Source organism: Syngnathoides biaculeatus, chromosome 3 (genome assembly GCF_019802595.1).
Source record: "Syngnathoides biaculeatus isolate LvHL_M chromosome 3, ASM1980259v1, whole genome shotgun sequence".
Classification (NCBI taxonomy): domain Eukaryota; kingdom Metazoa; phylum Chordata; class Actinopteri; order Syngnathiformes; family Syngnathidae; genus Syngnathoides; species Syngnathoides biaculeatus.
In genome coordinates this window covers 22265452-22281226 of record NC_084642.1, presented here as the reverse complement: position 1 = coordinate 22281226, position 15775 = coordinate 22265452, and positions in this window count along the sequence as shown.

Sequence of the window (15775 nt, the reverse complement as noted above, 5' to 3'; positions counted from 1 at the left end):
GTTTTGGCGCCTCTGCCTTGTTTTACACTTCCTTTTGGTATTGACCTGTTTTTGGAATAAAACCACTCTGAACATTATGCCTTTGCCTGGTAATCCTGTGTATGGGTCCACCCTTGTGCCGCTGGTCTATGACAGTTGGCCAGTTTGTCATCTATGTTGGGAGAGTAGGTAGGTGAGATATCTCGGTTGGTTGTTAGGGTTAGGTAGGTAGGTTGGCCAGGAAGGTTTGGTCCATGAGCTGTGTAGATCAGTATTTAGATTTAGTTAGGGGTGTTGGGTGAGTAATTAAAGTTAAGGTAGATAAGATGGGGAGCTATGGTTGTTAGAGTAGGGTAGGTATTGGTATGCTGTACTGTTGTAATGCTATTGTGGTGGTAATACTTTATTTATCAAAATGACTGTCGTAGTTTTCTGTACAGCATTGTATTCAATATAAAGGATTCAGAATGGAGTACAACACAAGCAGCTAATGGATTATCACAAAGATAAAGTAATAGTCATTTTACATAATAATATCCATTATTGTGTGTGTACCAGTGAGCAGAATGGAGGGTTGGATGAGGAAAAACTAAAGACTCCGTTCAGTCTGCTGCCACTTAGCTTAATGGGGACTAACCAAGAGGACAATGGAAACCTCATCATCGGAGGCCATCAAACATTAACATTGTAAAGACGTATGTAACCTTCAAGGGCTTTATGTGTGTCCAAATGCTCCTTTTTATTGAAATAGCTTTCAACATGAAAATAGATGGATGGAGAGCAACATATTTTTTTCATGTTTAATTCAAGCTTCTACTTGAGGGTGAAGAGAAAGGCAGATGATGTATGTTATGGTAAGTGAGGGTAGGTAAGGAAGTATAGTAGGTGGGGTACAGTAGATATCTAGGTAAGGTAGAATAACTGAAGATCTGGGTAGATTTCAATAAATAGTTAGGTTGTTAAGTACGTACATAAAATCAGCTGGAAAGGTGGGTAAGTAAGATTAGGTACAAATGTAGGCAATGTAGTGAGGTACTGTATATTGATACAGTGGGTGGATTGGTAGGTGGGTGGGTAAGTGGGCTGTGTCGGGAAGGTAAATGCGTAGATTTTTAAGGTAGGTGATTATTAAGTAGGCATGAAAGGTGGGTAAGAAAGGGGTACGGTAGCAGTAGTATTTAGTAACGTATGAGGGCAAGAAAGATAAGTACGTAGGTATGTTAGGTAAGAATGGTAAGATAAGGCAGGTAAAGTAAGGTAAGATAGGATAGACTAAGCACCTGTCAATGGCACATATAGTGCATACTTACAAGGAAAAGAAATACAGAGTATAGGAACCCAAGTATTTGTAAGTCACTGCTTGAAAGAGAAAGAAATGAAGTTTGTGTTGTCACTGCTTCATTCGACAACAAAGCTAAACTGTATGAATGTCGATGTGTGGTACAATATTATAGCCCCCCTCCACACACACACATGCATTTATCCTGTTATGGTGGTAGTGAGGGGGGGCAGTGACAGATGCTTCAAAGCAGCTTTGTGGCCGCGGCCAAGATAGACCCCTCGTCACGTCTGATAAGGCAGGTGGCGAAGGGTGCGGGGCGCTACCATATTAACCTGTGTGCATGTGTCCACGATAGGCATGTTGCAGCAGCAAAGATGCGAAGGCCGAAGAATAAACAGGCTGACAAAACGTGCCGGTGTGTATACAGTACGTGGACAACGTTGGCGGCGTGCTACAAGCTGTCCACTGTCAAACGGTACCAGGCAACATAACCATCTGCTGCCTTTGTGTGAGACACTTAATTCAAGGTTATCTGTTGCCCTTCATACCATTTAGGTTTTTTTATGGATTATTTGGTGTTGATTTCCATTGTGCCAGACAGTGGTTGTCATAAACAACTGGTGAGAGGAGAAATTAAAATGATTACATTAAACATACATTGATAAGATGTAGCTACTTCTAAACAGGATATTTTTTCATTACTGGGTGGATTATTTTGGTATGTGTACAATTGCGACTGGTGGGCTGTGGGAAGTTATCATTCAACGAGTTATCGCAATTTGAGTAACGATTGAACCATTTTTTCTGTGTTTCACTGCATTCATATGTCACTACACTACGGATCATCAGACACATGTACACACAGACCTTTGAATAGAACTTTTGTCATAATACTAATTTAACAAAAAGGTCACACCAAAAATCTTGGGTTTCTGCTCCGCAACATGCCTGTGTTCAAATTCTTTTTTTTTTGCTAAGAATTGGGTCAGAAAATGGTTCATTATCATCACTTTTACAAATTCATAACTGCTATAGTATTATTTATCACAGGAAAATTATATAAAACATCTGTATGGTAATGCTGGTCTAATTCAAATCCATCTTTGACATTTTATATACATTCCTTGATTACTTCTATGCCTTTTGAATGACTGGCATCCAGTCCACGATGTTTCCCCCCAAGCTGTGTCAATTTTTTCAACCTTTATTTTGTCATAGTCAACAACCTATTTTGTTGACTAAAATGAAACGATAACTAAATGACGACAATGACTGAGCCGATGACAAAATATACTGACATTTTTGTTAATGAATATAAACAAGACACAAATGTCTGCAAGAGATGAGATCCAATCAGAACAAATTTTATTTGAAGAGAAGGGAGGACACGACAAGAGAACCAAACAGAACGACATAGTCAGGAAGTTTTAAACACTCTCTTCAGTGTTGAAAAGAAAACAATGTCAACGACTGAGAGGAAGAAATGAGCTGATGTATGGATAAATTGAAATTGTAAACAGAACCCCGCGAGGATTTCTCGAAAAAACAACGAAGTTAAAGAGCGAACTACAATCCAGCCTGAAATCCAAGCACATCTAAGCATGTTTAGTAATTAAAAATTAGTTTAATTGCTCATGAAGTGTACATAACTCTTGTAGTACAGTGACTAATTTCCCACTCCTGTGCGTTTTGCATTTGGTTTCATCACCTGTGACTCAGCAATAAGATTTTAGCTGATGACACTTTTGATCAGAGCTTAAAAGCTTTTGCATTAGACTGATTGCCTCTACCACATTCTTTTTAATCGTACAGGTGAGGCTGGCAAAACAGGGCAAGTGTCATGTTCACACTCAGCTTTCTTTAAAATGAATCAAGCCAAATAAAGATTGGCTACACTGACAAAACTTACATTATGGGCATTTTATGGTTTATCCCCCCATCCCCCCATGCCCCCCCCCATTACCAAGCCAGTAGGTCCAGACTAGACTACCGAATAACTTAATAAATCAATAAATCAATGAGTTTGGAAAGTTCTAACAAATGGTTGCAACTCCCACCCCTCACAGCATTTTTTTCTTCTTCTTGTTAACAATTTTAAAGTCCAATTTCTGAGAAACTGGATAATTTCAACCGACTAATGGTGAACAGAAAAAAAAAAATTTTTTTTTTTTTTTAAGACTCGAGTGATGCTGATTTGGAGAGAGCAGCCCTGATGCTGTTATAGTTTATTGCACTTGTTTTTTCAAATGTGTTTATTTTTGCACTAATGTCACTGCTGATTTTACACTTTACAAGAAATAAATGTTTGGTCCAAATATGATGGTTGTGCAAGGTGGGGGTTCCCATGAATTGCTGGCATTGAATGTTACTGTTATGAAAGTCAACTCACTTCTTTCAAGCGAGACAAAGGAAACGACATACATCGATCTTGAGTTGAGCACTCACTCTTGCAAAATGTACCAGACTTTAAGTATCCTCCCAAGCACATTTCAAATGGGATGATGCAAGTTTGGAAGATTTTTACCAGCAGAATATCAAGCAAACTTTTTTTTGTTTTCTTTTTGTCAGTTTTGGTTCTGTGTATAGCCACATCTCCCAGTTTGACCTTTACAGTCTATCTATGTGGCTCGATAAATTGTGTGCCATCCAAACCTTTACTTTTTAAAATGTTCCCCTTCTCAGCATGCTTGAGAATGAGCACATAGAGTGCCGGTACAAATGTTACAAAAGTTGCCAAATTCTCTTGCACTACCATTAAGTTTACATCAGGGAGTAATCAAGTAAGTTTCAAACACAGATGATGCTGTCAGACAATGATAATCTCGACACTATTGTCTAATTTTTCTAGGTCCATCCCCTACCCACTCACTAATAGTGAGGACCCATAGAGATATGATTGCATTATCACTTTCAGGACTGATTCCTCTCCTCCTCGAGTCCTACCCATTCTCTCCATATGTGTAGCGGTGTGCAGGATTGGAGATAGGCATGGTGCAGGAGAGACCCAACCGGAAACAATCATCATTCATGTTTGGCTATGGTCACAAGCCTGTCTTGAATGCCACCACGTCACCAAATTGGCTTAAACTAACATAGATTCCAGTGTATCCTGCTCATATTCATCCACACTTCCCTGAATCTGATCATGAACCTATATTTGAATTTCTCTCAGAATTCCAACACAAAACATTATCTCCTGTAATCGTGCTCCGTGAAGAAACCCACACCGATGGAACACTTCTCGAATCTCTGTGAAGATTCGATCCTCCTGGTAGAGTCTTCAACGGACTGAAGTAAGATTAATCATGTAAATCTGGCACTTGTCTTGTGTCTGCTCTTTGGTCATCCATTTCGTACCGAACCACAACAGACAGATGTGGCATTCTATCACCAAGCCGCCGCAACACATTTATTGTAGGTCACATGACACAGCCAAACATAAATACCCTGGAAGGAGAGGTCACCTTGTAGGGGCATCGCACAAAAATTTGTCCTCAGTTCCACACCCCCTCCTGATGATAAACCAGGAGTTAGCATGTAGGAGTGTTGCACTGCTTCCTGCCCACTCCTACATCGTGGGGGTTCTAATTATAGTAATTAGCCAAACTATTTTGTAAAAGAAGGGGAGAAGTGAAGAATGGCTCGCTCACAGAGAAGACTTATTTAATGATAGTTGTTTAATTTCACACTTGATGGGTTGGCAGGCACTCAAGACACAGCTTACTATTTGTATCCACAACAGTTTTTTTTCACATGATGTCACATTTACAGTGAAATTCTTTGTTCGATGTCATTCCAGTGAATTTTGTAAGGCCTTTCTTATTGAAAAGCTCTCGTCCTCAGGTCCAGTCAATTATGGGATATGCATTATCTCTTGAGCATTTGTGTCTTGTTTGACCTCCAAATCTGTAAATACCTCCAGACAGCACAAACAAGCACATATGTCTTTGTTTGAAGCAAAGCGCCGCACCATATTGATTATTTGCCTTTGCCAAACAGCAGCTTCAACACGCCTTATCCATATTTATCACCAAAGCAAGCGCCTCCATGTGTGTGTGTTTTTTTTTTTTTTAATTTATCTTATTTTTTCCCCTCGCGGCCACACGAACGTAGATTGTTATGCATAGAGTGACACGACCTGCAGGCTCTGTTTAGATGCATATCGGAGCGGCCCTCTCATCTGATGGCGACGCATTGCTCGGACAAAAGGCGAACCCTCCTAGACGCCCCTCATATCGGCTCTTTAACAATTCCATCAGTGGGGGATAAGCTGGCCAGCGGCCAGCAATAAAAGGCGGCATGGTAATACATGGAGGAATCTGCTTGCTGGGATGACAGATAGCACAGCAGACAGTTGAATCATCAAAATGTGCTTGGAAAAAAAAAGATATCGCTTGAAAGGGAAGATAATACAAGCCGGTAAATGTCAACGCAAAATCTGCAAAGACGGGAGTTCGTTGCTCGGGGAATCGTAACGTTTCATTTAGAGTGTCTGCATCGGTTGTTTCCTAAAACAAAGACAAACTATTGAAGTGACAGTCTCCTTGAAAGAAGACAAACTATCTGTGTTGCACTTCCCCGAAAGGAAGACAAGCTATTGATATTGCAAAAAGAACATAAATGTGACAATTTCTGAACTACTGATGTAATAGGATATCAGAATCAGATTCATCTTTATTTGTCTAAAACAGAAGGAATTTGTTTCTGTGTAGATGGAGCTGATTTAGTAGGACAACAGACAATTGAGACATATATGCATATGACCGAAACTACTGAAAGGTTAGCATAATTTGGTAATCTTGATACATGGAGGATTACCCTAATGATGCAAAGTCCTCTAACAATTTTGAGTGGTCTGAAATGACTAATAGCGCAATGATATGGTATGGTGACCATTGTGAAAATGTCTTCAAGAATTTTTTTAATGTATATACTAATATGTATTGTTTCACATGACATCATATCAGCTTTTACTATAATATAGCACACTGTATTGTGTCACATCACATCAAATGGTATAATTTTGCAGTGAAGTGTCCATAAGTCATGCACTTCTTTTAGCCAGCATGCTTGACATGAGCCACTCGTATCTTTTGTTTGTTTACTGTGATGTCACCCACTGTTTTTCCTTCAGTGAACAATGTGACTTTCCACACTGTCACATTTCTCTACATCCGACTCTCACTCGCCCCATTCTGATTGACAGGGTGCCCCCTACCCAGCTCCCACACCCCACTACTGTCGCCCAGCCACCGAGACTGATTGGCATTCAAGATCATCAGGCTGATAGGGACGGTGTCAAATTTCGTGAGCTGCTGCTGCTGCTTCCCTTTTTAAGGCCAGTCACAAAGTTCCGAAAGACCTGCAGCCCATTTGCAAGAGAGAGCCAGACAGAGCGAGGGACTACTTTGCATGCTGCAAAGTGACGATGTCATCCCTGAGGGGGAGGACACCGGTGAGGGGGGAAAGCTTTCTATGCAGGATGGGAGAAATTTCCTTCAGGTTGCACACATGCATGTGCACAGACAGACAGACATACACACAAATACACACACAACACTTCCATGACTAGCACCACAACCTTTCGAACCCCACGCACACCCACGTCGGCATAGATTGATGACCTGTCACCTCAGCATCTGTTCGGGCTGGGGGTGTCATCTGCATATCATTCTCTTGCATGCCGTGTTCTACTCTGTCTGGCAGGGAGAATTGTAAACAATGTGCATAATTGGATATGATGACATGCGATACAATACAATGCAAAATAATAAGAGCCGACAATGGAACACTAAAAAACAACGTGGTATGCATATGATCCAGGGTAATATGATACAATGTGATACCATACAATACGACGTGACATGGTACAATATTATTTGTTGGGATATGATACACTTTGATACCATACAACATGATATAATGCGATAATAATATGATACGGTTCAATAGGATGAGGCATGCGTGTGATACAATGCCAGGCAATATACGTGTAATACCATGCAATTATAAACTATGTAGCAGACGATCTATTTTTGATATGATGAGATGCAATATGATACAGTTTAATTGGATATGCTGCAATACTATCCGGTCTGGTCTGCAGCGTGATGTGAAGTGACGCAATATAGTACTGTGCAACACTATCTGATATAGTATGCGAGCCCATATTACACAATACGATATACTATAACACATAATAAATGATACAATAGGATGCGACTATATATGTAGGTACCTTACGCTGGAATATACAACAGTACGTAATGACGTGTCAATATGATGTGACATTGATACAAGAGATGCAATATGGTAAGCTAAAAGTGCGGTCCGATCTCTAATAAGACTGCAATACAACATGATATGGTAGCATCCAATCTGATCCATTATGGTATACAAATGAAGTGATATAATATCATACGATAAAATATGATCAAAATGAAACATTACGTTTAAATAATCCAGTATGGTGCAATACAATTGCACAGGTTTGGATAAAACAGTAAAAAACAGCATGATTACAGATGATGAGGCACAAATGCAGTAAATAAAATAAGTATTTGAACACTCTGCTATATTGCAAGTTCTCCCACTTAGAAATCATGGAGAGGTATGAAAATTTTATCGTAGGTGCATATCCAATGTGAGAGAGTTAATCTAAAACTAAAAATCCAGAAATCACAATGTATTTTTTTTTTTAATTTATTTGTATGATACAGCTGCAAATAAGTATTTCAACACCTATCAGATAGAATTCTGACCCTCAAAGGCCAGTCAGTCTGCCTTTAAATGTCCACCTACACTCCATGTATTATCCTGAATCAGATGCACCTGTGTGAGGTCGTTAGCTGCATGAATAGACCTGTCCACCCCATACAATCATTAAGACTCAAACTTGTAATATGGCCAAGAACAAAGTGCTGTCCAAAAACACTATAGACAAAATTGTACAACTCCACACGGCTGGAAAGGGCTACGGAGAAATTGCCAAGCAACTTGGTGAAAAAAGGTCCACTGGTGGAGCAATCATTAGAAAATGGAAGAAGCTAAACATGACGGTCAATCTCAATTGGAGTGGAGCCCCATGCAAGATATCACCTCGTGTGGTCTCATTGATCCTTAGAAAGGTAAGGAATCAACCCAGGACTACAAGACTTGGTCAATGACCCGAAAAGAGCTGGGATCACCATTTCCAAGGTGACTGTTGGTAATACGCTAAGACGTCATGGTTTGAAATCATGCATGGCACGGAAGGTTCCCCTGCTTAAATCAGCACATGTCAAAGCCCGTCGTAAGTTTGCCAATGACCATTTGGACGATATAGAAGAGTCATGGGAGAAAGTTTTGTGGTCAGATGAGACCAAAATTGAACTTTCTGGTCAAAATTCCACTAACTGTGCTTGGAGGAAGACAAATGATGATTTCCATCCCAAGAACACCATCCCTACTGTGAAGCATGGGGGTGGTAGCATCATGCTTTGGGGGTGTTTTTCTGCACATGGGACGGGACGACTGCACTGCATTAAGGAGAGGATGACCACGGCCATGTAGTGATTTTGGAGAACAACTTCTTTCCCTCAGTCAGAGCATTGAAGATGGGTCATGACCGGGTCTTTCAACATGACAATCACCCGAACGAAGCACAGAGCCAGGAAGACCAAGGAGTGGCTCCATAAGAAGCATATCAAGGTTCTGGTGCAGCCTTGCCAGTCTCCAGACCTAAGCCCGATAGAAAATCTTTGGAGGGAGCGGAAACTCTGTGTTTCTCAGCAACAGCCATGAAACCTGTCTGACCTAGAGATGATCTGTGTGGAGGAGTGGGCTAAAATCACTTCTGCAGTGTGTGCAAACCTGGTGAAGAACTACAGGAAATGTTTGACCTCTGTAATTGCAAACAAAGTCTACTGTACCAAATAACATTATTGTTTTCAGGTGTTCAAATACTTATTTGCAGCTGTATCACACAAAAAAATAGTTAAAAAAATCATACATTGTGATTTCTTGATTTTTCTTTTTAGATTATCTCTCTCACAGTGGAAATGTACCTGCGGGGAAAATTTCAGACCCTCCCTACTTGTTTTCTTCACTGTGCATGTATGGTAAAATGTAATATGATAACAGCATGGTATACGATACTATACAATATGAAGTGATGGATTATGATACTGTACAAGAGGATATGATGCAATACATTATGATGGAATGAAATAAATGCAGCGGGACTTCATTTTAACGGACCACAATTTAACAAATCTTAGAAGTAACGGGCTGGCTAATTCATACACGGCAGGTAAATTGCAAGTAAATGAATAATTTGCTCAGGCGCTGCTTTACTGCAATCTTGAAATCTTGAAAGGTTATTATCCTGGCTCGTGGACGTAAATTAGATTCCTCTTAAAACTTTTCAGATGTTTTCAGATTAAATTATGTACTATATTGTGCGGGGGGGAAAAAGTGCTTCAGTTGAAAGGACCATCAGTTGTCACGGACAAAACCACCTGTCACCTTTAGTCCATTAAATCGAGGTTCCACTGTGTGTCAATGTAAGCGACGATATGATAGAGTATGAAATTACATTATTCAATATGATATAATGTCATATAGTACAAGCGGGGAACGTATAAGGGAAAAAAAAAGACTTAGACATTGCTGCAACACAGTAATATTTGAGTTAGTCTTTGGATATCTGTAATAAATTGTGTACCTGCACCCCCGAGGTGTAATAACGACTGCACTATGAAGGAGCTCCATCTGAAATGAATTATGCCTCAAGCCATACACTTAGTGGGAATGTAATGCACTCCCAAGCTAAGATGTTTGTCAAAACCCAATCAGTTAGTGATGTCATCGCCCTCAGCTATTCGATGGGATAAGATGTGATACAGTACGACAAATCAGGTACAAATCTGGTATAAACCAATAACTATACAGTATAAGACTTCATAGATTGATATGATGAGAAAATCCAATCTAGTAGATGATCATTCAATGTAGTATACCATGATGCAATATAACATGGTGCAACGTGGTACATTAATATACGCTGGCAATATGATGCAGTTTGATACAATACACTATGATATAATACAGTAAAAAAAAAAAATCCTGCAATGTATTAAAATGCACCACAATGACAGAATGTAATTTACAATTCAGTTCAAAACACTACAATATGTGGTACAATATGATGATGCAATGCAAAAATAGTATAATTCGATACGATGTAAAACCATATTACGATATGGATTTTTTCTGATTAATTCCATACAAAAACAAAATATACTGCAAAACAAAATCATCTCATTTTATGCAATACTATACAAAACACCACCATATAAAAGTATGATGCAATGTGATATGAATTTATACGATGCTGTGCCATTCAATCGAGAACTAAACATTGCGACAAGATTTGATGTGATACGACACGATACCACACAATATGCTTTGTTGCAAAACAATATATTTTAGGATGATATTATACAGTACAAAATGAGTGTAAAACATTGCAAGATGACGTAGCCTTTTGTGATACGATACATTGATTCAATCCACTGGTACTACCCTGTACCATAGAGTACAAACATACCGTAAAACAATGTGATCTCGTGCAATGCTATGGATAATGATAGAATACAGAACCTCCTGATTGATCAAAATATGAGGAGATGAAAATGGCACCATAAAATGATAGTCAAAAGCATTATCCAATTTGTTGCAATATGAAACATTACAAAACAAACAGTTTTAATCCACTTTAATTTAATACGAAATGCTACAATGCGGTGCGATACAACAGGGGGAACCGTGTTGAAATAAGAGCAGTGACCAGAATGTTGTAAGCAGAGTATGGAGTTTCTTTGGAGGCCCCAGGACATTGGGAAAGAGGAGAGCGCTGATAATTCCCAGAGGCCACCTAAAGCATCAAGCAAACCGAAAAAGAGAGAGCGGGCAAAATAGGCTGAGATAGGGTGAGATAGCGAGGAAGGCTGACACAACAGAATTACGGGCGGTGGGGGGCTTTTTGAAGAAAACATGAGCTGTAGGGAAGAAGAAGATGTCAGCCAAAAGCAATTTCTCTCTCGGTTTTATGGCGGCTTATGAAACTCGGTGAAAGCGTCTCATCAAACGTGCTAGCCAAGCCTACGTTCACTCATTTAAAAGCATTATGTTGACTGATGTGGATCTGCCATCACAAGCCATTGACACCACTAGCCTGTGTTTCTGTTCTTGACCACAATGACGATGGTTTTGTGTCATAGGTCATGACATCAACAACAGACTTGTCTGAGTTCTATATTGACCTCTTACAAGGCAATATTCCATGTGATATGATGATGTGATGTGATGCCAAATGTTATGATACAATGAAATAAGATGTGGGCGCATGCCAGCCACCCTCCATTCACAATTGTTTTCTTGCAGTGGATGGAGAATATCAGATGGTGTCAGTTATGCACCATAAAGATAGACCAATTATCAATAAACATCACAGCAGGAGAAGAACAAAAACAACAACAAAAAACAAGGAAGCACGGTACATTCTCTGTAGTCAAATTTATATAGTCAGGTTTTTAGTGTGATATTGCAGGACCTCCATGTGTGAACGTGATATAGAATGAGATTAGTATAACTACTTTTGTTTTTTTAGTTTACTTATTTTAACAATTATTTCGACTGCTCAACTGCTGCTTATCCCTTGACTATTTGTATACATGTTACATTATAGTAGTAGTAGTAGTCAAATATGTGTGGAACCAAGGTGAAGATACAAAAATGGAAAAAAACAACAACAGTGCTTAGGTAACAGCTCAATTAAGTATGGGTCGATTGCTCATGCCAGGACTTTGGTCTAAAGTCATTGAGATTAAAACGGCATAAAATGTGCTACTATATGATGTATTACAAAACAATACCAATCGATATGATGGAATTATATTCAATCCAATGTGGTGTGATACGCTGCAACACAGCATTATTGCAATGCATTTCTTTATAGCAGGGGTCAGGAACCTTTCAGGCTGAGACAGCCATAAACGACAAATATTTTAAATTGGTATTCCAAAAGAGCCATACAGCATTTTTGAAAGTAAATACAAGTGTATTCATGCATTTTATGCAAGACCAACACTTTAAGAGTACAACGAGTCTCTAAATTCATTTAAATGACATGACGCTGTTACTATCCAATGATGACAAAAGTACTTTTTACCATTAATCCGACTTCTTTGCTGATGCCTTTGTTGTCTATTTCATACGTCAGTAAATTTAACTTCATGCAGCCTTTGAGACTTCCATCTGTTATTCATGAACGTAGGTTGGTTTTCATCTTTTTTTTTTTTTTAATGTGAGAAAGACTTTTCATATGCATAGGTTGAACCAAATATTGTCAGTACAGCAATATCCACATGCCGCAGTTTGTGGTATGTGCGGGGGGAACTCAATGACTGCATTCCAAGTTTTCACAATCAGCTGGTCTGCAGGTTTAATTTTTTTCATTTCCCCCCACTTATGTGCGCTCTCCAACAATGCTTGACAGAGGCATGTCTTTATGTAAATAAATTTGTGGTAGCGGGCAGCGCATAAGCACGCTGTCATTATAAACCACATTCATAGGCTGCATGAGGACTGTAACATTTATAATTATGAGCGTACTCCTTTAAGAGCGAAGATGGGTGGTGCAAGGTAAACTAGGGAGAAGAGTGTATGGCCGTGGAGCAGGTCATTCTTAGAGAAAGTTAAGTGTGCTGCCAATATGTTAAAAAAAATGTCAGGCTGACATCTTTTTTTTTGGGCACGCCATCACGCAATCAACCAAAGCTGCCTCGTGGGATGGACAAATTGAGTGAATGTGGAATGGACACATTGAGCACCCCTGCTGTATACAGCATGTCGTTATGAGAGTTCTGCGAACCATACGCAACCACCAAAAGAGCCATAGGTTCCCGACCCCTGCTTTATAATATTTCATATTGGAGGGTGTATTTTTCTTCTTCTCACATTTAATGTCAGGCATAGCTGTAAAAAGTCACTGGAAGGATGTAGAAGGACAAGCTACACTTGTCTTTTCACTCCACTTGAGAGAGAAGTAGCTCAAGAAGAAGAAAAAGGGAATTTGTCTTGGCAGGAGCACACAAGATGTCCAGCGGTGCATCAGAGATGGATTTTTTTCTTTTTTTTCTGTTGGACAGAACAATGCGGTGTGTTCCTGACAGTAAACGTAGTCATCCTTCAGGAGACTCTGTGGCACCAACCACTTGCACTGACTGATGGCACTGTCAAGTGGTCAAAAAAAAAAAAAAAAAACTCTCCTGCCCACATGACAGCACGAGGATCCTGGCTCTTTGGTGCACCAATGTACAGTGAAATTGCAGGAAAATAGACAAAAATGCTCAGGGAAATGTTATGTTGCCCATCAGAGACATAATCTTTTCAAAAATAAATATGGTAAGGCCTAAATCAAAATGGAAGTTTCGATAATTCCTTTTACATCCTTCATAGATCCTAAATTGGATGGCTGTTTTCTAAAAACAGATGGACTGATGTGAAAACTTGGTGGTTTGCCTTAAAGACAATTGTCTAAACCGGTCGTACATTCCTTAAAAAACTAAATTGTCTCCAATGTTTTGGAAAAGACTGACATTCAGTTTGCCATGAAGATTAATTTATCCTGTATTTGCACGATGTTCATTTGTATTTTTTGATGTTTTACATTCGTTAAAGGTTAAATAATATAGTTTTTGAAGAACATCTGTGACATTCTTCAAACACAAAGTACAGTTTCAAATTGAAAGCAGGTATGTGTGTACTTATTGTTTCTGAGGTGATGATCTCCCCATCTTACCATTTCTTGAATATTGAACATCTTTTTTTGCAAAAGCATACTTTATTCGAAGACAGAACTGCTTTTGATGTTAACGACAACACTTGCTACAAATATTCCATGCTTTGGAAAATATCTACCTCATGTTCGTTAAAGACAAACTTGTCTTAGATGATATGGAAAAACATATGTAATCTTCTAGGAAGAATATCAAGACGTTGTTTTCATAAACATCAAAGACTATATAGAGTCTTCGGAATTTAAGTATTTTCATGAACTTCAATCGGCAGTCTTGTAACTTAACATCTTTGATGTTTTTGAAAACAAAACACTACATCCCTCATCATCTTAATTTACACAGTAAGCGGTGAATGAATGCAGTACCCACTTATGTTTTATACAAGACTTTTAATCCGGGATGTCTTTTGACTCTCATTGTTGGAACCGCCTGCGACTCTCTTTCAGCTATTTTTACTCATGCTCCTCCTGTTGGCTGTGTGTCATTCTTTCATCCCATCTCACAAAAGCCTTTGTGACGGAAGAAGACGAGTCCTAGAGAGGAGAAACGTGTCAGGCTTGAACATATTTGGATATGTTGAGTGAGAAGATGAATGTGGCGTATCTATATTTGAGGCAAAATAAGCCAGTGAGCAAGGTTAAAAAAATAAAGAAAGAAAGAAACAGTGGAGGTGATGCAGCTGGGAGGATTTGTTCTGAGTGACCCTGTGAGTATGAAAGGAGGTGCGGATCCTGGCGGAGGTGACCTCATCGGGCTGGGTGACACTGAGGAACGATGGTCCAGGTGGAACCTTTGACTTCTCCAAGAACAACTGAGCTCACTGGCCACAATTAATCTTCATTAAAAACTTTGTTCTCTGCTCTTCATGGCCCCAAATACCAACTTTGTTCTTGGAGGTGGGCAAACTTTACCTCACTAGGACAATACCCAGAACAATATGGTTCACTGAATTCTGAGGGGGATGCATTCTCATGTCCCCCCCCCCCAAAAAAACGTCATTTTGCAGAGGAGTACAACAATACAAAGAAAACTGTGATGTCATTGTACACATGAGAAAAAAAGATAACAATGAAAAACAGGATACCATAGTCTATGAAGTCCATCTTATTTTGGTGCTTTTGGTTTGTCCCTTTAAGGATGCAGGAAGAGCATCATCTTTTTTGACCTATTCCGACCTGCATCCTCCTCTAAAGCACCAACTGTTCTCATGTGTTCTCTAAACGTCCCTCACTACATTTATTGACCTTCTCTTTGCTCTTCCACTAACTCCCTTGCCTGGCACCTCCATCCTTCTCCCAATATACTCACAATCCCTAAAACCCTGGTAGTCTGCTCTCTCTCTATTTGTCTCCAAAACATCTAACCTGGACTGTCCCTCTGATGAGCTCATTCATTTCTAATCCTATCCAGCCTGCTCACTCTCAGACAGAACATCAACAACTTAAAATCCTCTCGAGTCAAGGGTGACACTGATCAGTTTTGTCTTTACCATATAGTTTTGCTTCCCTTGTTAGGTGTCTTATTTTTTCAACCTCTCATGTCTGACTGCACAGTTATTTTGCTCGTGTTTGACATACAGTGGTAACAGAACCAAAAACACACTGAAAACATAAAAGACATGCTGAATGAGATGTTTTTATAACATAAAATTAAAATCTAATTCGTACATTTG